The 27,267-nt window shown below is 46.3% G+C and overlaps 1 long non-coding RNA gene across 1 annotated transcript; it reads left to right on the top strand.

The window, feature by feature from the left end:
• Positions 1-16,421: 16,421 nt before the first annotated feature.
• Positions 16,422-18,268, top strand: LOC123485048. The gene is made up of 4 exons (XR_006658836.1): positions 16,422-16,602; positions 16,769-17,011; positions 17,092-17,208; positions 17,375-18,268. It is a non-coding gene; the product is annotated as an uncharacterized LOC123485048 (long non-coding RNA).
• The last annotated feature ends 8,999 nt before the right edge of the window (positions 18,269-27,267 follow it).

Below are 27,267 nucleotides of genomic sequence, written 5' to 3'. Positions count from 1 at the left end.
GTGGAACAACTGAGGTTAGCTGGCTAGGCTTGCAACCTGACAACTTAGCAAAGGGCCTACAAGCATCTATTCTATTCTCATTCCATCCTCCTTTCCTCCAATAAAGAGGAAGGAACCAGTGTGAGATTTTGCAGTGTGGGGCCATACAGAGAAGTTGGTCAGAAAATAAACACGCCATTAACCGCTACTATTTTTTCTCACAGTCTTTGTACATTTCTTTAGAATGCTTTTCTCTGTATTTCTCTGTGTGACGGTAAAGAGGCGTGAACTAATTGGTCTGTCATCTTATAGGAAGTAGAGGGGTTTGTCAGAAGAACTGTAGTTCAGAGATCGTTGGCAGGACAGAATGGAACACATCTTGCTCTGTGTGCTACTCTGTAAGAACTGAGTTAGTTTGTTTATGTATCAACACTAATTACCTGATTTACTAAGCCTTTGATGGAAAAAAGGAATGAGACAATGTAAATTAAGACAGTTTCAATTATTTAGATTTTTTGTGTGTTTTATCCCTAATTGATAAAACAGTGCACATGCTTATTTGTAAATGGCACTAAAGTGGGATTGCAGCAAATGCGCTGTAGGTCTACAGATGTAGGATCTTAATTTGGTCATTCTTTTGTTGCTGAGAATTTTCCTGCTCCAAAGGAAATGCAGATGAGCTTCGTGATATACATAAATTAACTGAAAACCCACACTAACTTATTAAAGATGCAGTATGTAGAAATCGCTCTGCCATTTTCTGGTTGCTAAAATTCTAGTAGTTCACCTAATTTCAGATTATGTGACAAAACAAGCAAGTATAGTGTAGAGAATCATTGTACCATCTAAACCGCTGTGAAAATATATTTTCCATAAGCAACAATTTTGTGTTTTCAGCTGTTTGAAGCTGGTGTACAAAACCAAAAGTAAAAGATTTAAAAAAGAAACATAGAAAAAGTGAACATAGAACTGATCTACCGCTTCTTATATTTGCTTTCAATGAGAATGACAGATCTATAACTCACATTTCTATATGAATTTTGTTGGGTCGCTCAAAAAGTTACATATTGCAGCTTTAACAGTATTGCACTTTTCTTGTAGCCTACTTTTGGCCAACTAATAGCCTAACCACAGATCAAGCAACATTATTGACTAGTTTTTCAAATCATGTTGCTGCAGGATTATTTTGCTGTGACAATACAGGTCAAATTAAGATCCTACACCTGAATATGAAGTGAGAGTGAGTGACCGTGCAGACCTGGGTGGTGTGGTGGTGTGGTGTGCATTTAACCAGGTCAGCACTCAGGAACTAAAGAGGAACTGTCAATGACAGTGAATACAAAATGCTATATTTGTTGGATGTGCTATAGTATCAGGATGTGATTATTGTAAATGGTTGAGAGTTCCTTCGCTACTGTTATAGTTAACTGTACTAAGAGATTGTGTGGTTTTTGGTCTCTGTACTTTCTCTATGTCCAGAACAGCAGGTTTACTTTTATTGGGATGAATCTTGTGCTGGAGGCAGAGCGGAGCTATATTCCCTAGATGGGCCAGCTGCAAGTCTAACTTGTCTACATATCAAAAAAAAAAAAAAGTTAACAAAATACGCTTTTTGGTCGGAATTTAGGGTTAGGCATGAGGTTAGAAGTGTGGTAACAGATAGGGTTAAGGTTAGGGTTAGGTTTAAAATCCGATTTGATGACTTTGTGGCTGTGCCAGCTTGTGACTACCCTGCAGAGCTGCCTCCAGTACATGAGTCATCCTAATAAATGCAAACCTGCTGCAGAACATGTCAATGGCCATTTAAAGTTGCAGTCCGTAATTCACCCTGCCGCTTGTTGTGGTACACGGCTGAAGAATGGGGCTAGAGTAATTAATTAATGTACATTGTTTGTTTACACTGACATTGTTAACAAACATTGTCATAAAATAACAGTATCTTTTGTGTTATGATGAGATATGACAGTTGTACTACCCTTACGGAAAAAACACTTGAATTTCACATGTGATCGCATGTGATCACGTGATCTTATGAGAAGTTACTGTGATAACATAATTAATAATGATTGGATTTATATAGTGCTTTTCTACCAACTGAGTTACTCAAAGCGCTCTACATAGTAGGGGGAAACTCACTTCATCCACCAGCAATGCGTTGCACCCACCTGGGTGATGCACGGCGACCATTTTTGTGTCAGAACGCTCACCACACATCAGCTATTAGGTGGAGAGGTGAGGAGTGATACAGTGCCTTCAGAAAGTATTCATACCCCTTGACTAATTCCACATTTTGTTGTGTTACAGCCTGAATTCGAAATGGATTAAATTATGTATTTTTCTCAACCATCTACACACAATACCCATAATGACAAAGTGAAAACATGTTTTTAGAAATGTTTGCAAATGTATTGAAAATGAAATACAAAAATATCTCATTTACATAAGTATTCACACCCCTGAGTCATTACTTTATAGAATCACCTTTGGTAGCGATTACAGCTGTGAGTCTTTCTGGGTAAGTCTCTAACAGCTTTCCACACCTGGTCTGTGCAACATTGGCCCATTATTCTTAAAAAAATTATTCAAGCTCTGTCAAATTGTTTGTTGATCATGGCTAGACAACCATTTTCAGGTCTTGACATAGATTTTCAAGTAGTTCAACCACTCAGGAACATTCACTGTCTTCTTGGTAAGCAACTCCATTGTCACGGTTTCGGCCGAGACTGCTCCTCCTCCTGGTTCGGGCAGGCTTCGGTGAGCGCCGTCCCCGGAGTACTAGCTGCCACCGCTCTATGTTTCTGCAGTCGATTGCTTTTGTCTGTCTGTATCACCTGTGGCCAATTGTGTGTTGATTGCGTGCCCTATAAGTTCCTTGTTTTGTGTTAGTATTATTGTTTGTTGTTTTCACTGTCATGCTGTTTGGAGCTACGTGTTTGCACTCTGTTTTGTTTTATGTTTAGTGTTTACGCGTGTTTGCGTAATTCTCCCTCGCCTCTTGTTTTGTCGAGGTCGTGTTACTTTAGGACAGTCTACTTTGGATTATTAAAGTCTGTTGGACTTAACCTCTGTGTCCTGCGCCTGACTCCTCCACCACATCCACATCGGTTCCCTTCTGACATCCATTGTAGATTTGGCCTTGTGTTTAAGGTTATTGTCCTACTGAAAGGTGAATTCATCTCCCAGTGTCTGATGGAAAGCAGACAACCAGATTTTCCTCTAGGATTTTGCCTGTGCTTAACTTCGTTTCTTTTTTATCCTGTAAAACTCCCCAGTCCTTAACGATTACAAGCATACCCATAAACTGATGCAAATCAAATCAAATCAATTCTAAACAAATGTTATTGGCCACATGCGCCGAATACAACAGGTTCAGACATTACAGTGAAATGCTTACTTACAGCCCTTAACAAACAGTGCATTTATTTTTAATAAAAAAAGTAAAATAAAACAACAACAAAAAGTGTTGAGAAAAAAAAGAGCAGAAGTAAAATAAAATAACAGTAGGGAGGCTATATATACAGGGGGGTACCGGTGCAGAGTCAATGTGCGGGGGCACCGGCTAGTTGAGGTAGTTGAAGTAATATGTACATGTGGGTAGAGTTAAAGTGACTGCATAAATAATTAACAGAGTAGCAGCAGCGTAAAAAGATGAGGTGGGTGGTGGGGGTGGGGGGCAGTGCAAATAGTCCGGGTAGCCATGATTAGCTGTTCAGGAGTCTTATGGCTTGGGGGTAGAAGCTGTTGAGAAGTATTTTGGACCTAGACTTGGCACTCCAGTACCGCTTGCTGTGTGGTAGCAGAGAGAACAGTCTATGACTAGGGTGGCTGGAGTCTTTGACAATTTTGAGGGCCTTCCTCTGACACCGCCTGGTATAGAGGTCCTGGATGGCAGGAAGCTTGGCCCCAGTGATGTACTGGGCTGTACGCACTACCCTCTGTAGTGCCTTGCGGTCGGAGGCCGAGCAGTTGCCATACGAGGTGGTGATGCAACCAGTTAGGATGCTCTCGATGGTGCAGCTGTAGAACTTTTTGAGGATCTGAGGACCCATGCCAAATCTTTTCAGTCTCCTGAGGCGGAATAGGCTTTGTCGTGCCCTCTTCACGACAGTCTTGGTGTGTTTGGACCATGATAGTTCGTTGGTGATATGGACACCAAGGAACTTGAAGCTCTCAACCTGTTCCACTACTGCCCCGTCGATGAGAATGGGGGCGTGCTCAGTCCTCTTTTTTTTCCTGTAGTCCACAATCATCTCCTTTGTCTTGGTCACGTTGAGGGAGAGGTTGTTATCCTGGCACCACACGGCCAGGTCTCTGACCTCCTCCCTATAGGCTGTCTCCTCGTTGTCGGTGATCAGGCCTACCACTGTTGTGTCGTCGGCAAACTTAATGATGGTGGAGTCGTGCCTGGCCATGCAGTCATCGGTGAACAGGGAGTACAGGAGGGGACTGAGCACGCACCCCTGAGGGGCCCCTGTGTTGAGGATCAGTGTGGCAGATGTGTTGTTACCTACCCTTACCACCTGGGGGCGGCTCGTCAGGAAGTCCAGGATCCATTTGCAGAGGGAGGTGTTTAGTCCTAGGATCCTTAGCTCCTTAGCAGTCACCACTTGAAAATATGAAGAGTGGTACTCATCATTAATGTGTTGTATTGGATTTGCTCCAACCATAACACTTTGTATTCAGGACAAAAAGTGTATTGCTTTGCCACATGTTTTGCAGTATTACTTTAGTGCATTGTTGCAAACAGGATGCATGTTTTGGAATATCTGTATTCTGTACAGGCTTCCTTCTTTTCACTCTGTCAATTAGGTTAGTATTGTGGAGTAACCACAATGTTGTTGATCGATCCTCAGTGTTCTCCTATCATAGCTATTCAACTCTGTAACTGTTTTGAAGTCACCATTGGCCTCATGGTGAAATCCCCGAGTGGTTTCCTTCCTCTCCAGCGACTTAATGAGGAAGGACACCTGTATCTTTGTAGTGACTGGGTGTATTGATACACCATCCAAAATGTAATGAATAACTTCATCATGTTCAAAGGGATATTCAATGTGTGCTCTTTTTATTTTACCCATCTACCAATAGGTGCCCTTCTTTGAGAGGCATAATTTCACTTTGACATTATTGGGTATTGTGTGTAGGCCAGTGACAAAAAATCTCAATTGAGTCAATTTGAAATTCAGGCTGTAACACAACAAAATGTGGAAAAAGTCAAGGGGTGTGAATACTTTCTGAAGACACTGTATTATACCAATCAGGAATGAGGGCGATGATTAGGTGGTCATAATGAAATGACGCCTGGTTGGGAATTTTGCCATTACCCCAGGGTTAACACCCCTAGTCTTACAATAAGTGCCATGGGATTTTTTATGACCACAGAGAGTCAGGACAACCATTTTACTTCCTATCTAAAAGACAGCACCCTAAGCAGGGCAATGTCCACTTCATTGCAATCTCCTAAAACCAGAGGGAAGAGTTCCCCCTACTGGCCCTCCAACACCACTTCCAGCAGTATCTGGTCTCCCATCCAGAGACAGACCAGGCCCGACCCTGCTTCATTTCAGAGGCAAGCCAGCAGTGGGATGAAGGGTGGTATGCTGCTGGCATGTGACAACATGTAAAAGCGACGTGTGATAATATTAAACTACACATGTGAAAATGCAATTCTACAGAGAGTTAGGTTTTCCCATGTATATGTTTTTCACACGTGAAAATGAAAATTATATTTTGACGTGAAAGTTTTGCAATTCATATGTTATTTTTCTCACGTGAAAAGGTGGTGTTAACATGAATTTAATAAATGTGAACATAACATATGGTTTCATGATTGACCTCACGTGTCTCTTGTTTTCACATGTGAAATTTCAGCTCAACATTTGAAAACAGCTATTTCACATGTAAAAATGCGATTTTCACATGAAACCGCACATCTCACTTGAGTTTTTTTTTTGCAAGGGATGTAATTAAATGGTATAGGGGTTTTAAGGTAATTGATGTGCTGTACATTTGACATGATCACTTAGTGCTGACTTTAAAAATGACCCCACCTTGGATTTGAAACTCACAACCTCTGGATTTGAGGTACACTGATCTTTCTGCTACGCTACAAAGACTGTTCTCAGAAGTCCCCTACAGTTGAATTACCTATATATCTCCGCACTTTGCAAAATAATGCCATCTGCATTGCTATTTTAGTTATCAGTTAATCTGACTATTCTCTCATCATTGATTTCATTTATTGGATTCAGCAATTTGAGGGTTTTCTGTATAATTGTCTAATGTTGATGTGGCATATTACTCTTATCAATGTTACTCCTGAATCACTATGATAAATATTATAGGTTTTATTGAGTGTATTTTAAACAAAGCTGAGATTGACTTTGAAGTTCAAAGTGTAGGTATACAGGTGAAATCAGTTATTGACACAGATATGGTGGCGTGGCAGGATGATCGGAATGTCGTGAACTTAAAGGTTGGTTCAAAATCCCAGGTGAGGACATGTTGAATTTAGTCACATGCAGAGGGTCTCAGATATAATTGCAGTGTACAGCGAAATACTTAAGCTCTGAGGTCCAAAAGTTCAGGTGTGAATGATACAATAATCAAATATACATATTTACAACTGTGACAATGATAAATACAAATGTCCATTGGGGTGTGGGCAGGGTAATTGTCGGTATCAGGCTGTGATGCAGTTTGACAGTATGCTCTTGATGGTGCTCCTGTAGAATACTGTGAGGGCCTCCTGAGGTTAAAGAGTCGCTGTCGTGCCTTCCTCACAACGGTTTCCGTGTGGTTTGACCATTTCAGCTCCTCGTAGATGTGTACGCTGAGTAACTTTACGTTTTTGACCATCTCCACGGCGACCCCATTGATGAGGATGGGGGCGTGCCCAGCCTGGTTCTTCCTGAAGTCCGCAATCATCTCCTTTGTTTTGCTTAAGGTGAGGGAGAAGTTCTTTACTTGGCACCACACCGTCAGAGTGCCTACCTCCTCCCTGTAGGCCGTCTCGTCGTTGTTGGTAATCAATCCTACCACTGTCGTGTCGTCAGTGAACTAGATGATGGAGTTGGAACTGTGTGAGGCCACGCAGTTGTGGGTATACAGGGAGTACAGGAAGGGACTCAGGAAGCACCGTTGTGGGGCCCCCATGTTGAGAATCCATGTTGAGGAGGTAATGTTGCCTACCTTCACCACCTGGGGGCTGCCTGTCAGGAAGTCCAGGACCCAGTTGCATTGGGAGGAGTTCAGTCCCAGTGCTGTGAGATTGCTGGTGAGCTTAGAGGGCACTTTGGTATTGACGGCCGAGCCGTAGTCAATGAACAGCATCCCCACATATGCATTCCTCTTGTCCAGGTTGGTAAGGGCAAAATGCAGTTCAATGGCGATTGTGTCGTCCATGGATCTGTTTGGGTGGTAGGGTAATTGGAGAGGGTCGAGTGTGTCGGGCAGGGAAGAGGTGGTGTAGTCTTTGACAAGTTTCTCGAAGCACTTCATAATGACGGAAGTTAGTGCTATGGGTCGGTAGTCATTCAGTTCAGTTACTTTCCCTTTCTTGGTCAAGGGGATGATAATGGACACCTTGAATAATAATTTCTGTATAAATAAACAAACACAATGTAATAATTTATGTCAAAGTGTTCCAAATATGAATGTTGAAAACAGTGAGACTGCGTGACATTCCGGGGATATCCTAACGACAAATATTAGTCTGCAGTGCATCACCTGTGAAATGTAATGTGAAAAGTATCCACATCTGAAATTTCATATGAAATACCATCACATGTGAAGTGTTCCAAAACCACATGGTTTTACATGATTTCACATGTGAAAGGTTATTTCATCACATGTGAAGATCCACATGTGAAACTTCATGTGAAATATCATCACGTTAAGTGTTCCAAAACGTGATTTCCTACATGTGGAATCATGTGTTTTTTCCATAATGGTAAGCTAATGAGGTTATTAAAAGTTATGCTCTTTTAGAATTAATGGCTATTATTCATTTAAAAAAGCAAAATCTATGTAGAAATCACAGATTGCTCCTTTAAAATATAGGTCAGGAACTATTTGTTAATCAGTAACATGAATATGGCATGTTGTTATTTATTGCAAGCTAATATTGGTGCAATGTTACTTTCTTTGTTGTAGTGCTGAGTACACTCATCAACTCTGGACACTCTGAAGATATAATAATAATAATAATAATATGCCATTTAGCAGACGCTTTTATCCAAAGCGACTTACAGTCATGCGTGCATACATTTTTGTGTATGGGTGGTCCCGGGGATCGAACCCACTACCTTGGCGTTACAAGCGCCGTGCTCTACCAGCTGAGCTACAGAGGACCACCCAATGAATACATAGAAGATGATGATGGTAGATATTTGTTCACTTCATCAAGCCTCCATCTCTTAATGCTTCATTCTATTTCTTTATTTGTGATTTTTATAGCTGCTTTTGGCTGCATATATTTTGTGTTTGTAGTGTCACAAATAACATGTGTAAGGCAATTGTTTCATTCTGGTTTGATTTTGAGCAGGAGTGGCAAAGGCTGTTTGTCAGGGCGTGTTGTAGGTGTAGTGTAGGAATCAAACGCAGGACGCAGACTGAATGTTCCAAAGGCTGTAATACTGGCCCAACACAGGCAACAGGACAACTAAGCCCGACAGCAAAACCCGCACGAAGGCGAAAGGTAAATGCGCACTAACAGGTGCGACAAAAGGTAACGGTGCACACACAAGTGCAAAATAAGCTCCAGCACAGTGGAGACAATACGCTCAACCGAGCAAAACACAACACTGACGGAAACAATCACACACAACACTAGACAAACACAACGAGAAACTTATAGGACACTAATTACGTCAAAACAGAAACAGGTGTGTAAACAAACAGACAAAAGCAAACGAACATGAAACATCTAGCGGTGGCAGCTAGAATTCCGGAGACGACGAACGCCGAAGCCTGCCCGAACAAGGGAGAGAGGCAGCCTCGGCCGAAACCGTGACAGTACCCCCCCCTTGACGCGCGGCTCCAGACGTGCGCCGACTCCGGCCTCGGGGACGACCAGGGGGACGCGGCGCAGGGCGCGTCGGATGCCTCCGATGGAACTCCGTCAGGAGCGACGGGTCTAACACGTCTCTCCTCGGCACCCAGCACCGCTCCTCCGGACCGTACCCCTCCCACTCCACTAGATACTGGAGACCCCCCATCCGACGTCTCGAATCCAAGATGGATCTCACGGAGTACGCCGGTGCCCCTCGATGTCCAACGGGGCGGAGGAGTCTCCAAGATCTCATCTTCTTGGAGTGGGCCCGCTACCACCGGCCTGAGAAGGGACACATGGAACGAGGGGTTAATACACTTATACTCCACAGGTAGCTGTAATCTATAACATACCTCGTTCAACCTTCTCAGGACTTTAAATGGCCCTCTACAAACCGCCGACCCAGTTTCCGACAGGGCAGGCGGAGGGGCAGGTTTCTGGTAGAGAGCCAGACTCGATCACCAGGTGCGTACACCGGTGCCTCACTGCGGTGGAGATCAGCGCTCGCCTTCTGACGTCGGAGGGCCCGCTGCAGGTGGACGTGTGCAGCGTTCCAAGTCTCCTCCGAGCGCCGCGCCCACTCATCCACCGCAGGAGCCTCGATCTGGCTCTGCTGCCAGGGTGCCAGAACCGGCTGGTAACCTAACACACATTGAAATGGAGTTAGGTTAGTGGAGGAATGGCGTAGGGAATTCTGGGCCATCTCGGCCGAGGGAACGTACCTTGACCACTCCTCCGGCCGGTCCTGGCAGTATGTTCTGAGAAACCTACCCACATCCTGGTTTACGCGTTCCACCTGCCCATTGCTCTCCGGGTGGTAACCCGAGGTGAGGCTCACACAGACCCCCAACCGCTCCATAAACGCTCTCCAGACTCTGGAGGTGAATTGGGGACCCCGATCAGCCACAATGTCCTCGGGTACCCCGTAGTGCCGGAACACATGGGTAAACAGTGCCTCGGCAGTTTGCAGGGCCGTAGGAAGACCCGGCATGGGGAGCAAACGACAGGCCTTAGAGAACCGGTCCACAACGACCAGGATGGTAGTATTCCCTTGGGAGAGGGGAAGGTCTGTTATAAAGTCCACTGATAGGTGGGACCATGGCCGTTGTGGAACGGGCAGGGGTAGCAACTTACCCCTAGGTAGATGTCTAGGCGCCTTACACTGGGCGCACACCGAGCAGGAGGAAACATAAACCCTCACATCCCTTGCCAACGTGGGCCACCAGTACTTGGCACTAAGACAGTGCACTGTCCGGCCGATACCCGGATGTCCAGAGGAGGGTGACGTGTGAGCCCAATAGATCAATCGATCCCGAACCTCGAGCGGAACGTACTTCCGACCCTCCGGGCACTGTGGTGGACTAGGGTCGGTGCGTAACGCCCGCTCGAGTTCAGCATCGACCTCCCACACTACCGGTGCCACCAGACACGACTCAGGCAGTATGGGAGTGGGCTCCACGGACCTCTCCTCCGCGTCATACCGCCGAGACAGCGCATCTGCCTTGCCATTCTGTGACCCAGGGATGTACGTGATCTTAAAAGTAAACCTGGTCAAGAACATACTCCATCTTGCCTGGCGAGGGTTCAGCCTCCTCGCCGCCCGGATGTACTCCAGGTTACGGTGGTCCGTCAAAATGAGGAAAGGGTGTTGAGCCCCCTCAAGCCAGTGCCTCCACACCTTTAGAGCCTGTACCACGGCTAACAGCTCCCTGTCCCCTACGTCATAGTTCCGCTCCGCCGGACTGAGCTTCTTAGAATAAAAAGCACAGGGGCGGAGTTTAGGTGGCGCGCCAGACCGTTGTGAAAGCACGGCTCCTAAACCGGCCTCCGACGCGTCCACCTCTACTTGGAACGGCAAAGAGGGATCCGGATGCGCCAGCACCGGGGCCGAGGTAAACAGGTCCTTCAGCCTCCCAAACGCCCTGTCCGCCTCGGCCGACCACTGCAGACGCACCGGACCCCCCTTCAACAGAGACGTGATGGGAGCTGCCACCTGTCCAAAACCCCGGATAAACCTCCTGTAGTAATTTGCAAACCCCAAAAACTGCTGCACCTCCTTCACAGTGGTTGGTGTTTGCCAATTACGCACGGCCGACACCCGGTCTACCTCCATCTTCACCCCTGACGCAGACAACTGATAACCCAAAAAGGAGACCGACTCCTGGAAAAACAGACACTTCTCTGCCTTCACATACAGGTCGTGCTCCACCAGCCTCCGCAACACCCTGCGCACCAAGGCCACATGCTCGACACGGGTAGGTGAGTACACCAGAATGTCATCAATGTACACCACCACCCCCTGCCCCTGCATGTCCCTGAAGATCTCATCCACAAATGATTGGAAAACTGATGGAGCGTTCATCAACCCGTATGGCATGACCAGATACTCGTAATGGCCCGAGGTGGTACTAAAGGCTGTTTTCCATTCATCACCCTCCCTGATGCGCACCAAGTTGTACGCGCTCCTGAGATCTAATTTCGTGAAGAAACGCGCCCCATGCAACGACTCAGTCATGGTCGCAATCAGCGGGAGTGGATAACTATACTTCACCGTAATCTGATTGAGACCACGGTAATCGATGCACGGACGCAAACCACCATCCTTTTTCTTCACGAAAAAGAAACTCGATGACGCGGGGAAGTGGACGGCCGTATGTATCCTTGTCTCAGCGATTCGTCTATGTAAATCTCCATAGCTTTCTTCTCCTCCTGAGACAGAGGATACACATGGCTCCGTGGGAGCGCAGCTCCTGCCTGGAGGTTTATCGCACAATCCCCCTGCCTATGGGGTGGCAACCGCGTCGCCCTCGCCTTACTAAACGCAATAGCCAAATCCCCATACTCAGGTGGAACGTGCAATGCGGGCACCTGGTTTGGACTCTCCACCGAGGTAGCCCCTACGGAAACGCCCAAACACCTACCCACACACTGAGCAGACCACTCCATCAGAGCCCTCTCCTGCCACGAAATCGCTGGGTTATGGGTACTCAACCAGGGCATGCCCAGCACCACCGGATACGCAGGAGAGTCAATCAGGAACAGCTGAATCATCTCCTGATGATCCCCCTGCGCACACATCCTAAGTGGCGCCGTGACCTCCCTGATTAAGCCCGTACCCAACGGACGACTATCTAGGGCAGGGTTCTTCAATTCCGGTCCTGGAGGGCCGAAACACCTCTGTTTTTCATCCTCTCCTTCTAATCAGGGGCTAATTCAGACCTGGGACACCAGGTGAGTGCAATTAACTACCAGGTAGAAATAAAAAACAGAAGTGTTTCGGCCCTCCAGGACCGGAATTGAAGAACCCTGATCTAGGGCGTGAACGGGAAAAGGAACATCAACAGGAATGAGGGGAATCCCTAACGCTAAACAAAACCTTTTATCAATAAAATTCCCAGCTGCGCCTGAATCTACCAGCGCCTTATGCTGGGAATGAGGTGCTACCTGTGGAAAACGTACAGGCATACAAAAATGGGCAACAGTGAGCTCTGGGTGAGTGGGGCGCCTACTCACCTGGAGGGAATCCCCAGTGCGGGACCTGTCGTCATCTCCCCTAGGAGGCCATCCCCAGCACCTAGCCGCGGTGTGTCCTCCCGACCACAGTTGGTGCAGTGGATGGACCCCCTAGCCTGCCGACTCCTCCTCTCTCTAGCGCCAGCGCCCCGAGCTCCATAGGACAAGGCTCGGAGACGCTGGAGGGTGGAATGGACGGACCCTCCGCAGGACGTCCGCGGGTAGCCAGCAAGGTATCCAGCCTGATGGACATATCAACCAGCTGGTCGAAAGTGAGGCTGGTGTCCCTACAAGCCAGCTCCCGACGGACGTCCTCTCGTAGGCTGCATCGGTATAGATCGATGAGGGCCCGATCATTCCACCCTGCATCTGCCGCTAGAGTACGGAATTCGAGCGCGAATTCCTGGGCACTTCTCCTCCTGCCGGAGGAAGACCAGACGCTCCCCCCGCCGCTTTCCCTCCGGGGATGGTCAAACACCGCCCCTGAAGCGGCGGGAGAACTCGGTGTACGTAATCGTCGTGGCGTCGATCTTCCTCCACTCCGCGTTGGCCCACTCCAACGCTTTCCCGGCCAGGCAGGAGATCAGGGCAGACACGCTCTCATGCCCTGAAGGTGCCGGGTGCACTGTGGCCAGGTATAGCTCTACCTGGAGCAGGAATCCCTGACACCCAGCCGCGGTCCCGTCGTAGGCCCTCGGGAGAGATAGTCGGACTCCTCGAGGTTCCGGCGCTGGAATGGGCGGGCTGGCCGATGGTGCTGGCAGGGCGGGCGGCGGTGGAGGCGAACCCCAGCCTCGGAGTGTGGTAATCACCTCCTGCAGGGCGGTCCCCATCTGCAGGAGCTGCTCTTGCTGGTCCCGAACCTGGGCTTCCAGTCTTGTCTGGGCTGCTTCGGCTCCTGCTGATTCCATTGCTGGTGTGTGATTCTGTCAGGGCGTGTTGTAGGTGTAGTGTAGGAATCAAACGCAGGACGCAGACTGAATGTTCCAAAGGCTGTAATACTGGCCCAACACAGGCAACAGGACAACTAAGCCCGACAGCAAAACCCGCACGAAGGCGAAAGGTAAATGCGCACTAACAGGTGCGACAAAAGGTAACGGTGCACACACAAGTGCAAAATAAGCTCCAGCACAGTGGAGACAATACGCTCAACCGAGCAAAACACAACACTGACGGAAACAATCACACACAACACTAGACAAACACAACGAGAAACTTATAGGACACTAATTACGTCAAAACAGAAACAGGTGTGTAAACAAACAGACAAAAGCAAACGAACATGAAACATCTAGCGGTGGCAGCTAGAATTCCGGAGACGACGAACGCCGAAGCCTGCCCGAACAAGGGAGAGAGGCAGCCTCGGCCGAAACCGTGACACTGTTCTGACCATACACCCCAACAGCTCCCAGTTACAGTAGCTACTCATGTATCCAGTTTAGGTCATATGTCTAATCTGTGATATGTTTTCACAGCTCTGCCCAAAGCTACACTGACTGTGAAGCCAAACCCTGCATACCCTGGAGAGACAGTTACTCTGACGTGTTCAGTAGGGTCTGACAGTATCTGGAGCTATCAGTGGTACAAAGACAGGAATGATAATGTAGTATCCCAGTCTGACAGACACACTATAACAGGAGACTCCCCCACTGTACGAAGGGCTATATAAAATAAAATTGATTGATTGATTGACCATCAGTAGAGTTGTTGAGTCTGACCAGGGTCAGTACTGGTGTCAGGGAGAGAACCGGTCCAGATCCATATCATCAATCATCAGTGATCCTTTCACCATCACTGTGAATGGTGAGTTACTTTGTTGTCTGTTTTGTTGTCATAGAGATGGACACTATTTATGTCATATTATATAGACACAGTGTACAAAACATTAGGAACACCTACCTAATATTGAGTTGCACCCCCTTTTGCCCTCAGAACAGCCTCAATTCATCAGGGCATTGACGCTACAAGGTTTCGAAAGCGTTCCACAGGGATGCTGGCCCATATTGACTCCAATGCGTCCCACAGTTGTGTCAAGTTGGCTGGATGTCCTTTGGGTGGTGCACCATTGTTGATGCACACAGGAAATTGTTGAGTGTGAAAAACCCAGCAGTGTTGCAGTTCTTGATACACTCAAACTGGTGCACCTGGAACCTACTACCATACCCCGTTGAAATGCACTTAAATATTTTGTCTTGCCCATTCACCCTCTGAATGGCAAACATACACAATCCATGTCTCAAAGTTTAAAAATCCTTCTTTAACCTGTCTCCTCCCCTTCATCTACACTGATTGAAGTGGATTTAACAAGTGACATATATAAGGGATAATAGCATTCACCTGGTCAGTCTACATTTACATTTTAGTCATTTAGAAGACGCTCTTATCCAGAGCGACTTACAGTTAGTGAATACATATTTTTTTTATACTGGCCCCCCGTGGGAATCGAACCCACAACACTGGCATTGCAAAAAAATTAAAAATCCTACAATGTGATTTTCTGGATTTTTTTTTCTCATTTTGTCTGTCATAGTTGACGTGTACCTATGATGAAAATTACAGGCCTCTCTCATCTTTTTAAGTGGGAGAACTTGCACAATTGGTGGCTGACTAAATACTTTTTTCCCCCACTGTATATACACACATGAGGGTGACTGAAATATGATTCAATACAGTTTCAATGCAGTTAGTTACCTCCTGACCAGAGAAACTGAGGTTCACTCTAGAGTGAACGCCATTCATTCCTTCCTTTACACGGATCAGTCGTCCTGGTCCCTTTGCAGAAAAACAGCCCCAAAGCATGATGTTTCCACCCCCATGCTTCAAAGTAGGTATGGTGTTCTTTGGATGCAACTCAACATTCTTTGTCCTCCAAACACGACGAGTTGAGTTTTTACCAAAAAGTTATATTTTGGTTTCATCTGACCATATGACATTCTCCCAATCCTCTTCTGGATCATCCAAATGCACTCTAGCAAACTTCAGACGTGCCTGGACATGTACTGGCTTAAGCAGGGGGACACGTCTTGCACTGCAGGATTTGAGTCCCTGGCGGCGTAGTGTATTACTGATGGTAGGCTTTGTTACTTTGGTCCCAGCTCTCTGCAGGTCATTCACTAGGTCCCCCCGTGTGGTTCTGGGATTTTTGCTCACCGTTCTTGTGATCATTTTGACCCCACGGGGTGAGATCTTGCGTGGAGCCCCAGATCGAGGATGATTATCAGTGGTCTTGTATGTCTTCCATTTCCTAATAATTGCTACCACTGTTTGATTTCTTCAAACCAAGCTGCTTACCTATTGAAGATTCAGTCTTCCCAGCCTGGTGCAGGTCTACAATTTTGTTTCTGGTGTCCATTGATAGCTCTTTGGTCTTGGCCATAGTGGCGTTTGGAGTGTGACTGTTTGAGGTTGTGGACAGGTATCTTTTATACTGATAACAAGTTCAAACAGGTGCCATTAATACAGGTAACGAGTGGAGGACAGAGGAGCCTCTTAAAGAAGAAGTTACAGGTCTGTGAGAGCCAGAAATCTTGCTTGTTTGTAGGTGACCAAATACTTATTTTCCACCATAATTTGCAAATAAATTCATTAAAAATCCTACAATGTGATTTTCTGGATTTATTTTCTCAATTTGTCTGTCATAGTTGACGTGTACCTATGATGAAAATTACAGGCCTCTCTCATCTTTTTAAGTGGGAGAACTTGCTTAATTGGTGGCTGACTAAATACTTTTTTCCCCCACTGTAACTATAGGTTTGACTCTGTCTCTCTTTGTTTCAGATCTGCAGCCTTCAGTGTCTCTCAGAATAAGTCCCAACACAACACAACACAACACTTTACATCAAAGTCTCTCTCACTGAGCTGTGAGGAGAAGAGGAACTCTACTGGATGGAGACTGATGAGCTACAGAGAGAGAGGAGTGAAGTCAGGGTGTGTCTCTAACTGGGGATCAATAACAGGGTCCACATGTACCATCAGCTACACATACACATGGTCCAGTGGAGTGTTCTGGTGTGAGTCTGGATCAGGAGAGTACAGTAATGCTGTCAACATCACAGTAAATGGTATGTCTATTGTACAACCCTCACTAACATTTCTACATATATATGATAGGATGTTCAAATCTGGAACTGAATGATTGCATCTCATAAATACAAGCTCATAAGACGTTGATGTATTGTGAGGGATGACTCCAGATTTACAGTATTATTTATATATTATGTTACACAGCTGGTGATGTGATCCTGGAGAGCCCTGTCCATCCCGTAACTGAAGGAGACTCTCTGACTCTGAGCTGTAAATACCGGAAAGTCAGCTCAAACTTCAAAGCTGATTTCTACAAAAATTGAGTACTCATCAAGAATGAGACCACAGGAGAGATGACCATCCCTACAGTATCCAAGTCAGATGAAGGATTCTATAAGTGTACATCTGGTCAAGGGGAGTCACCAGAGAGCCAGGTGACAGTGAGAGGTCAGAAGAGCATTGTGGGTGCATGTGAGAAGAGCAATGTGTGTTCAAGTGTCTTGATGGTAAAACATGTGTTTTGTTAGTCCCTCCAGGTTCCATTGTCTCCATCTCTCTGCCCAGGCTGCTGTGTGGTCTACTGGTGATGTCTCCCTTTCTACTGGTGTCCATCGTGCTGACGGTGAAATGCTGCAGGGCTCGAGGTGAGAACTTTCTTTCAGTGTATCTGCAATCAGTTTATCCAGCTTGATAATCACCTTCTTTATGTCATGCTCTCTGATGGGTTACATGTTATAGCTGTGTACAGTTGAAAGAGCAGTTGGATCAGTTTAACTCTAATGCTACTTTCCATCTGTTATATTCCTGTAGGTTTGTGTTCAACAGTCAAATCTCCTCAAGACCAGATACAATGTGATGATGTCATCGAACAGAACAAATCATCAGTGTGAACATTACAGTATGAACTGTAAGCTGAACAACTATTATTATGATTGTAAAGTTTTTACGGTTGATGTATGATAGTGTTTACTGAGTTGAATATTACTGAATAGAATCTCACAAATGCTGAATGTTATGATTTTGTAAGTTGACATTTTCATCTTTTGGTGGCTTGTATGCTTTCCTTTGTAATTATTGATTGATGTTTATTTTTCTTGTAATATTACACTTATTACACTGTCTTTATTTCAGTTTGTTAATTAAACACGAGTGTGGTGCCTGTTTTTGTTTAAAAGTATAATTTGCTGCATTCTTTGAATATTTTGTATTTTAGATAATGTCATGCTTCTTACATGCAAGTGGATATATACAGTACGTGAAACTTTTCAGCTTTTAATTCGAATTTAAAATATTAAAGATGTGTTTATACTTGGTTGGTTGACCTACTATAACAGTTAAGATGGAACATGTAGATATAGTTTGTTATTAAAAATGTATATTTACATAATGCAGCTTTAATGCTTATTTTTATATTAAAGGTAGACTCAGCGAAACGTCGTTGCCACGAGTGGCACTGCAGATATTGGGAAGAGGGAGATGCAATACTTCACTCTCACACAATCACACACAGTATCTGCGCATATGTACGGGTTCGCTTCACGCTGTTCAATTTGACAGCAGATATACATTTTCAACATGTAAGTATTTTGTCAAATGGTTTCAGTTGTTGTTAAAGGAGCCAGATGAGTGTTCCACTATGAAACATAAAATGGAAAAGGTGTGTTGTATTTTGTATTAATTCTCATGTGTCAATTAAAAAGTGCTGATTCCCCACATAATTGTATATCTTTGAAATATAACTTGATTTAAGGATGTATTCTTCAATATTAAGTTATATTAAGTTATATTATACTTAAGTATTCTTAAATATGTATTTTACTCTCTGTACTTCTGAGTTGAAACAATGCATTTACGTCTTGAACTTTTTCTATACATTTCTTATTTTGTAAAGTAACACTTTCTAACAAAATCTCTATGTACCATAGTGCTGTCAGTCTTCAGTAAATCACATTCAGACTTGACTTCTACTGATATTACATTTACATTTTAGTCATTTAGCAGACACTCTTATCCAGAGCAACTTACAGTTAGTGAGTGCATACATTATTTTTGCTTGAGTATTTTTTTTTCAACAAAAAAAATGATACCCCCCCTTGGGAATCGAACCCACAATCAATCAATCAATCAATTTTATTTTATATAGCCCTTCTTACATCAGCTAATATCTCGAAGTGCTGTACAGAAACCCAGCCTAAAACCCCAAACAGTTAGTAATGCAGGTGTAGAAGCACGGTGGCTAGGAAAAACTCCCTAGAAAGGCCAAAACCTAGGAAGAAACCTAGAGAGGAACCAGGCTATGAGGGGTGGCCAGTCCTCTTCTGGCTGTGCCGGGTGGAGATTATAACAGAACCATGCCAAGATGTTCAAAAATGTTCATAAGTGACAAGCATGGTCAAATAATAATCAGGAATAAATCTCAGTTGGCTTTTCATAGCCGATCATTAAGAGTTGAAAACAGCAGGTCTGGGACAGGTAGGGGTTCCATAACCGCAGGCAGAACAGTTGAAACTGGAATAGCAGCAAGGCCAGGCGGACTGGGGACAGCAAGGAGTCACCACGGCCGGTAGCAAACACCATGCTCTACCAACTGAGCTACATCCCTGCCGGCCATTCCCTCCCCTACCCTGGACGACGCTGGGCCAATTGTGCACCGCCCCATAGGTCTCACGGTCGCGGCCGGCTACGACAGAGCAGCTAGCACTGCGATGCAGTGCCTTAGACCACTGCGCCACTCGGGAGACCTGATATGAACCCATACAGAAGTGTTACATGTCTGTAATATTATGATGAGATAGAGACAGGAAGGAATAAGAGGGCAGACCCAGTAGACTGAGGGCTTATGCTGTTGCTATGTGACCAATGACCATATTAGTTTCTATATTGAGATCCACTAGAATGTGGAGTAGTTACAGGCCTGTCCCTGAAGGGGGCGATAAGAAACCCCAGATGTTTACCTGGCTATAACCACCAAAGGTGAAGTCTGACTGCTTTTCCCCTGTAACCTTTCTCTCTCTATTTATGTTTGCTCCTTCACATGTTGCATGTGTGTCACACACTCTACACTCTAAAAGAAAAACAATTATATATATTCAGAGCTAAATTGTTGGAAAAAAATTGGAAAATGCTCAAATATTACGATTCATGTACCCAGTTACCCATTTACAACTTTGAAACTCCTCCCATCTCTGGTCTGTGGCAAGGCATGTGTATACATCTGACGTACACACACACACAATCACACACACACACACACACACAACACACACACACACGCAAAATACATGAACAATTGCCCTGATTCACATCACATAAACAACCCAATAACAACTAAATATCTATGTAGACAGTATCTAACTAAACGTGTCCCTCAGAACAAAACTATCTGACTAATGAACATCTAATCTATCTGACTAATGAAGTCAACCACCAAACCCCAGAGAAGATCTATCTATCTATCTATCTATCTATCTATCTATCTATCTATCTATCTATCTATCTATCTATCTATGCATTGTGGGTGCAAAATGAAACAACCATCTGCACATTCTGATATCTAACTACAAGATCTGATCTCATCTCAGTTCTATATTCTTATTTCATCCTCCTGTTATCCAATAAAGAGGAAGGAACCAGTGTGAGGTCATGTAGCTAATCATAAGAGGTTGATCAGAAAATAAACACGCAAGCAACTGTTACTCTTTTTTCTCACAGTCTGTACATTTCTGTAGAATATTTCTCTCTCTATTTCTCTGTGTGACGGTAAAGAGGCGTGAACTAATCGGTCTGTCATATTATAGGAAGTAGAGGGGTTTGTCAGAAGAACTGTAGTTCAGAGATCGTTGGCAGGACAGAATGGAACACATCCTGCTCTGTGTGCTACTCTGTAAGTACTGAGTTAGTGTGTTTGTGTATCAACAATAATTACCTGATTTACTAAGGCTTTGATTGAACAAAGGAATAAGACATTCACGTAAATGAAGACAGTTTCAATGCTTTAGATTTTTTGTGTGTTTTATCCCTAATTGATAAAACAGGGCACATGCTTATTAGTAAATGGCACTAAAGTGGGATTGCAGGACATAGTACGTCAGTGGCCATTTAAAGCTGCAGTCCGTAATTGAAACTACCACAAAATGGCCACCCTGCCACGTTGTGGTATACGGCTGAGGAACGGGTCTAGGGGAATTCATTCATGTATATTGTTTGTTTATACTGACATTTTAAACAAGCATTGTCATAAAATAACAGTAGATTTTGTGTTATGATGGGATATGACAGTTGTACTACCCTTAAGGAAAAACAACATGAAATTCACATGATCACGTGTTTCACAGCTAAAAGTTAAAACTGTTCAAGAAGTAATGGCTATTATTCATTTAAAAGCGCAAAAATCTATAAATCACAAATGCAATATTTTTTGGATGTGTCGTAGCATAAATTTGTTATTATGGTAAATGGCTGAGAGTTCCTTCGTTACAGTTAAAGTAAACTGTGCTAAGAGATTGAGTGTTGTTTTTATGTTTTTGGTCTCTGTACTCTCTCTCGATTGATTCACCATCAAAATCCCCATCAAAATCTGTCAATTTAAGCTAGAGATATCTGTGTCATACTTCCGTATCTGCGGTGAAAGGTGGCAGAGCTAGAGCGGTGTTTGTCAGACCATGAGACATCCTGAAAATTGGTCTTCTCACATAAACATCGGTAGTGTATGACCACTATGGAAAGGGGAGACTCTCATGAACATGATGGTGTTTTCCGTTTTGGTCTTCGACCCCCACAAGTGCCTTGATACTCGTCTAAATTCGGTACCATCGATGTGCCAACTTCTGTTTGGTAGCGTACGAACCGTTTGGGCTAAAAACTAAAGTAAAGGCCAAAATCAATATTTTTAGAATACTCAGAAAAACCTATCAAGGGTCTGTTGGAGACAGACAGGTGGAGTGGCGAGTGAGGTGAGTCACTTAACTCCATAAAAGGATTCAATCTCCCTCCCTCTGAGTATTCTCACTTTTCCTCACGAAGAGTATTACTCTTGAACACGGTGGTGTTCTCCATTTTGCTCTACGACCTCAACAATTGTCACGGAACTGGGCACTGGGCATTAGTAGTAAAGGCCAAAATCAATATTTAATCCCCCAAAAAGTTTTTGACATTTAAATTAAAAATCAAATCTCTAAATGATAAGTGGTATGAGCATCTTAAAACTATTCCATATGTAATTTTAGCACTTAACCCTAATTGCTCTTGTAAGTCGCTCTGGATAAGAGTGTCTGCTAAATGACTAAAATGTTCATGTGTTAATGATATAGAAGCGTCCGTCAATCAACTCTTAAGAATTGACTAGACCGACCATCTCAGCCTCACAGCTCTTTCTGTCGCGTGGAGCACACTATCTGAAGGCTAATTCTGCCCCCACACGGTTTCCTTCAGCCAGCACTGAGCTAGCTGAGCAAGCTACCACCTTCACCACGAGGTAGCTGCTAGCTAGCTAGCTAACGCCCCAGAAAAGCTAACCACACCAGCATTACTACCTGCAAGACAGTAATATTGTTTGCTTCCTTCTCTCGTCTAGTTTAACCTACGCTTATTTGTGTGTATTTCTATATTGACTGGCTAGCCTCACAGCTCTGCGGTTGTGGGAGAATACCTACCGGAAATCGAACTGCCCCCATGCGGTTCCCTTCAGCTAGCACTATGCCAGCTACAGCCACCGGAGGTTGGAGGCACCTTAATTGGGGGAGAATGGGCTAGTGGTAATGACTGGAGCGGAATCAGTGGAATGGTATCAAATACATCAAACACATGGTTTCCAGGTGTTTCATGTCATTCCATTTATTATGAGCTGTCCTCCTCTCAGCAGCTTCCACTGGCTACAGTAATATCTAAGCTGCTTACCAGCTTACACGTTACTATGCTCACTAGCTAGCTTATGGTGGAAATCAAGCTAACCACACTAGCATTCCTACCTGCACATACAGTTGCATTATGTTAGAAATTGCGTAATTCAAATCTGGTATTGGAGTAAGAGAAAACATAATCAAGAGATATTCAATCCAAGCTACATTTATTATATGCAAAATGTATGTATGGTTCGAATACGGGCTCACTGAAATACCACGCAGGGCAGACAGAGAACTGATCCGTTGTTATGAGTTCTTCTTAAAATACTCTGACAGAGATAGTTCCCACTCCCTGCTGGCCAATCAGAGTAGAGACTGAGCGTGGTTTAGACTTACTCAGCCTATCCGTTGGCGCACCGGCTGGTCCCAGCCCCTTGGCGCTCCACTGTTGCACACTGTTGCCAGGCATAAGTTGTTTTGCAACTTATCCAGAAAGTCAGCACTTTTGCAGTACACGTCCTTGGACGGTTCACAGATCACAATAGAGGCAGTGTGTATGTGTCTGCGAGAAATACAAGTCCTATATCGTGGAGCTCCGCCCCATAGGGGAGCTCTGCTCCTATTGGTTTACCCACTGCCCTAAGGCAGCATCAGCCTGACACAAAATTATGCACACACCTGCAGCCAATAGGAGTACAGGTGTCCCTATAAGAGGGGATGCCTCCCCTCAATCAGCCTCCCTTTATCTTCAGCGACTGGACTAGACTGAAGAAGCCAAGAAGCCACAAAGAAAAGACTCAGGACAAAGATACGCCGTCGATTTTTTCAGTTCATCGACGTCGTCCTAGAATGAGCACACCAGGAGATTTTCCACCCCCAAAAGCTATTTTCAGAGCTCAATGCAGATGCTCCTCCATGGCGGCCGGTGACTCCCACGACTTATGTTTCGTGTGTTTAGGGTCCCAGCATGCCAAAGAGGGCGTCTGCAGTCCCCCTAATTGCGCCTCCTGCGCCCTCCTTTCTGTAAAGGAGAGGAAGCAGTGTTTGGCTTTTTTAGGGAGGATATCCCCCTAGAGGACGTGCTGTCGATATTAGCCTCTGCTTCAGAGGCATCATCTGACGGCGCAGACTCAGGGGACGATAGGGACTTTGAGGATGAGGCTGACATTCCAATGGAACAGTCAGACCCCGTCCCTCATACCTTCAAGCCCCCCTATCCTTTGGATAGAGAGAGGGCTGGTAGTTCCTATGGCGATGACGACACGGGCTCTGAGAAATCAGAAGCCCTGTCCTTCGCTGCAGCATCTCTGAGAGCGGATTTTCCGGGTCTCATAGAGAGAGCTGCCAGACGGTTCGAGATACCGCTGCCCCCTATTCCCTCCGCCCCGGAGGTTGATTTAATGGAGGGCGGCCCGTACTCCAGGCCAAGAAGAGCGGCAGAGCCATTGGCTCCTGCCATGCCTTCATTGGCCAAATACGTCGAGGGCTCATGGGAGGCACCTTTAGCGGCGCGTTCGCCGGCTAAAACGTACCTCCCATTCACTAGAGTGGAGGGAAGGTTCCAGGGCCAGAACAAAGGAATCCCCAGGTTAGAGAGCACCATGGCGGCGTATCTCGTACCGGGTTCGAGTCCTTGGCCCTCTTCCAAGAAAGCCATGTTGCCATCTCAAAAGGACCGCCTCACAGCGCAGCTGTTAGAGAAGTCCTTTAATTTGGGTGCCCAAGCTGTAGCAGCAGCTAACAATCTTGCCCTCTTGGCAGCCGCTCTGTCCCGTTTAACCACGGGTAAGACAGAGCTGGAGCCAGAGGAGGTGGAGGAGGCGTCCAGGATTTCTGGCGCCATCCTACACCTAACACAGGCATCGGCCGTCTGCTCGGGGAGGTCCATGGCCACCTCGGTGGTCGCGGTGCGACACCTCTGGTTGTCTTTGACGACCATGAAGGAAGCAGACAGGACGTCTCTCTTGAACGCCCCCCTCTCTGACGACGGACTTTTTGGAGTCGCCATCAAGGAGGCGACGGAGAGGTTTTCGAGACTGGACGAGGAGAAGAAGCAGTTGGCAAGGAGGTTAGGCCCTGCGCCGTCACAGGGACCATCGACTTCCGCCCCTCAGAGTAGACCGGGGTCTACGGCGAGGCGGCGTATCCGGCGCCAGTCGGCGGCCACAGGAGGCAGGAGAGCGGGCCCAGCCCCCCCCAGCAGCCACGGTGGCCCCGTTGCAGCCGGCAAGGGAGGTGGTGAAGACGCCGACCTGGGTCCCCAAGGGAGGCCACAAGAGGAGGCGCACATGACGGAACGCAGGGGAGCGGATGGAGGTCACGTCATCTTTGAACGCGACCACTGTTCCCCCCCACCCTTCGGTTGAAGGGATGGGTGATGATGCTTATGCTGTTGTTGATGTATGTAATAAAGAGTTGGCTCCACCTGACTTTGTCAAAAAAGAGCCCCTTTTCCATAATACGTCCGAGAGCGTTCAAATCTCACCCTCTCTCACCTACCACTCTAAACGTCGTTCAGCCCACCAGGGGTGCGTTGCTGAACAGGCAGTTAGAGTAGGTACACATAACACTTCAATAAGAAGTGCGTCACAGAGCAGACAGCAGTCTCTGTCAGATTCTGACATGAGGACGCAGTCGCTATTTGGGGATGGCGCACTATCACAGACTAAGGTCTCTGTTAGTGCGATTCAGACCCATGCTGAGTTCACGGAGGGCCCGATTACCACGGTCACGACGGTGCCCAGTGTATCGGTGCCCCCACCTCTCTCTGAACGCGCCACATTACTCACCACACTGAGCGCAGTTCAGCCCACCGAAGGTGCAGAGCTGAACGCACACAGGAGGTGAAAGGAGAAAAGATACCGAGACGCCGTCTTGGTATATCTCAAAGAGACCTCACATTACAGACTCCAAGGAGTGTTGTAGTGAGTGCCTCTCATAGCAGGCTACAGCCTCAGTCAGTTGACATGAGGACACAGCCAATGTTTGGGGATGGCGCACTATCGCAGACTAGGGTCTCGGTTAGTGCGATTCAGACCCACGCTGCGTTCACGGAGGGCCGGATTTTGAAGGTAACGGGAATAACTGACGTATCTGAGCCCCCACTTCTCACAGAACGCGCTAATACTCACACTGAGAGTGATTCAACCCACCAGAGGTGCAGAGTTGAACACACACAGAAGGTGAAGGCTAAAAAGGTATCAAGGCGCCGCCTTGGGTTACCTCATAGAGACCTCATATTACAGACTCCTAGGCGTGTTGTAGTGAGTGGCTCTAATAGCGAATTGCAGGCATCTACGATGACGCAATCGCTTACTGGGGATGGTGCCCTGTCGCAGGCTGTGGCCTCGGTCAGTGCAATTCAGACCTGTGCTGCGTTCACGGAGGGCAGGAATTCGACGGTTACGAGATTAACCGACGTTTCTGCCCCCCCTTTGGGTTCAGAACGCACCAATGTTTCCTCTCCCTTTCATGGGAGGCCTGCCTTGGGCTGTTCCACCTCCTCAGTGTCGAGGAACAGCGGCGGCAAGGGTCATAGAGGAATACAGGTCCTTCCTACTGAATGTACCACAGCTTCGCGCTCGGCCACTTTCTCTGCATTGTTGGCAGTGGCAGCGAAGCTGCACCCTCATACGCTGGCTAGAACAGACGTTGCAGAAGGGTTATGCTCTCCAATTCCATCGGACCCCACCCCCGTTCAGGGGAGTGGTGGAGACGGTGATGAAAACGGCAGAAAAAGTGGCCGCTCTGGTTTCAGAGATTACGGAACTTTTGGCGAAGGAGGCGGTCACAGTAGTTCCCCAGGAGCAAAGGAACAAGGGGCTATATTCACCCTACTTCCTGGTGCCCAAAAAGACGGGGGGAATGAGGCCGATATTGGATTTACGCATTCTCAACGAGAGCGTAACCAAACGGCCCTTTCGAATGCTAACGACAAAACGTCTACTGGAAGTGTCCAGAAGGGAGACTTTTGTACGATCATAGACCTAAAGGACGCGTACTTTCATGTGCCGGTACAGCCGCATCACAGGAAGTTTCTGCGATTCGCCTTTCAAGGGGTGGCGTACGAATACACGAGGATGCCATTTGGGTACGCCCTGGCACCTCGCACATTTTCCAAGTGTGTGGAGGCGGCATTGGAGCCTACCTAGACGACCTACTGGTTCTCGCCCCGTCAGCAGACCTGGTGATCACTCACACAACACAGACAGTGATTCATCTCACACGTCTGCGGTTCGCTGTGAATTGGAAAAAGAGCGCCCCCTGGCCCAGTCATCAGATTGTCTACCTGGGGATACAGCTAGACACTAACGATGAGGGCTCGAATTTCGGACCCTCGAAGGGTAGCCTTGTTGCTAGCCCTGAGGAAGTGTCGTCCGAATCACACGGTGACGGCGCTGTCGATCATGTCACTCTTGGGTCTCATGTCGTCAGCCCACTCTGTGCTTCCGCTGGGACTCCTGCACATGCACAGGATACAGCGATGGTTCGCACAACTAAGACTAGACCCAGTGCGTCAACGTCATCGGTTGGTGGTGGTTCCCCTCTCGCCCAGTGCAGATCTGAACTATTGGAGAAACTCGCGCGTTCTCACGCACGGAGTCCTGATAGGCAAAGTGTCCTCCTACATCCCAGTGTTCACAGATGCGTCTCTGACGGGATGGGGAGGGACATGTCAGACCCAAGCGATAGGAGGTGTGTGGCCTCCATCTCTGACATCAGAGCGGCCACTTTTTCTGCCGTTTTCATCACAGTTTCCACCACTCCCTTGAACGGGGATGGGGTTCGATGGAATTGTAGGGCATAACCCTTCTGCAACGTCTGTTCTAGCCAGCGTGAGAGGGTGAAGCTTCGCTGCCACTG

The sequence above is a fragment of the Coregonus clupeaformis genome, unplaced genomic scaffold (genome assembly GCF_020615455.1).
Source record: "Coregonus clupeaformis isolate EN_2021a unplaced genomic scaffold, ASM2061545v1 scaf0545, whole genome shotgun sequence".
Taxonomy (NCBI): Eukaryota; Metazoa; Chordata; class Actinopteri; order Salmoniformes; family Salmonidae; genus Coregonus; species Coregonus clupeaformis.
This window is presented reverse-complemented; position numbering and strand designations above follow the sequence as displayed.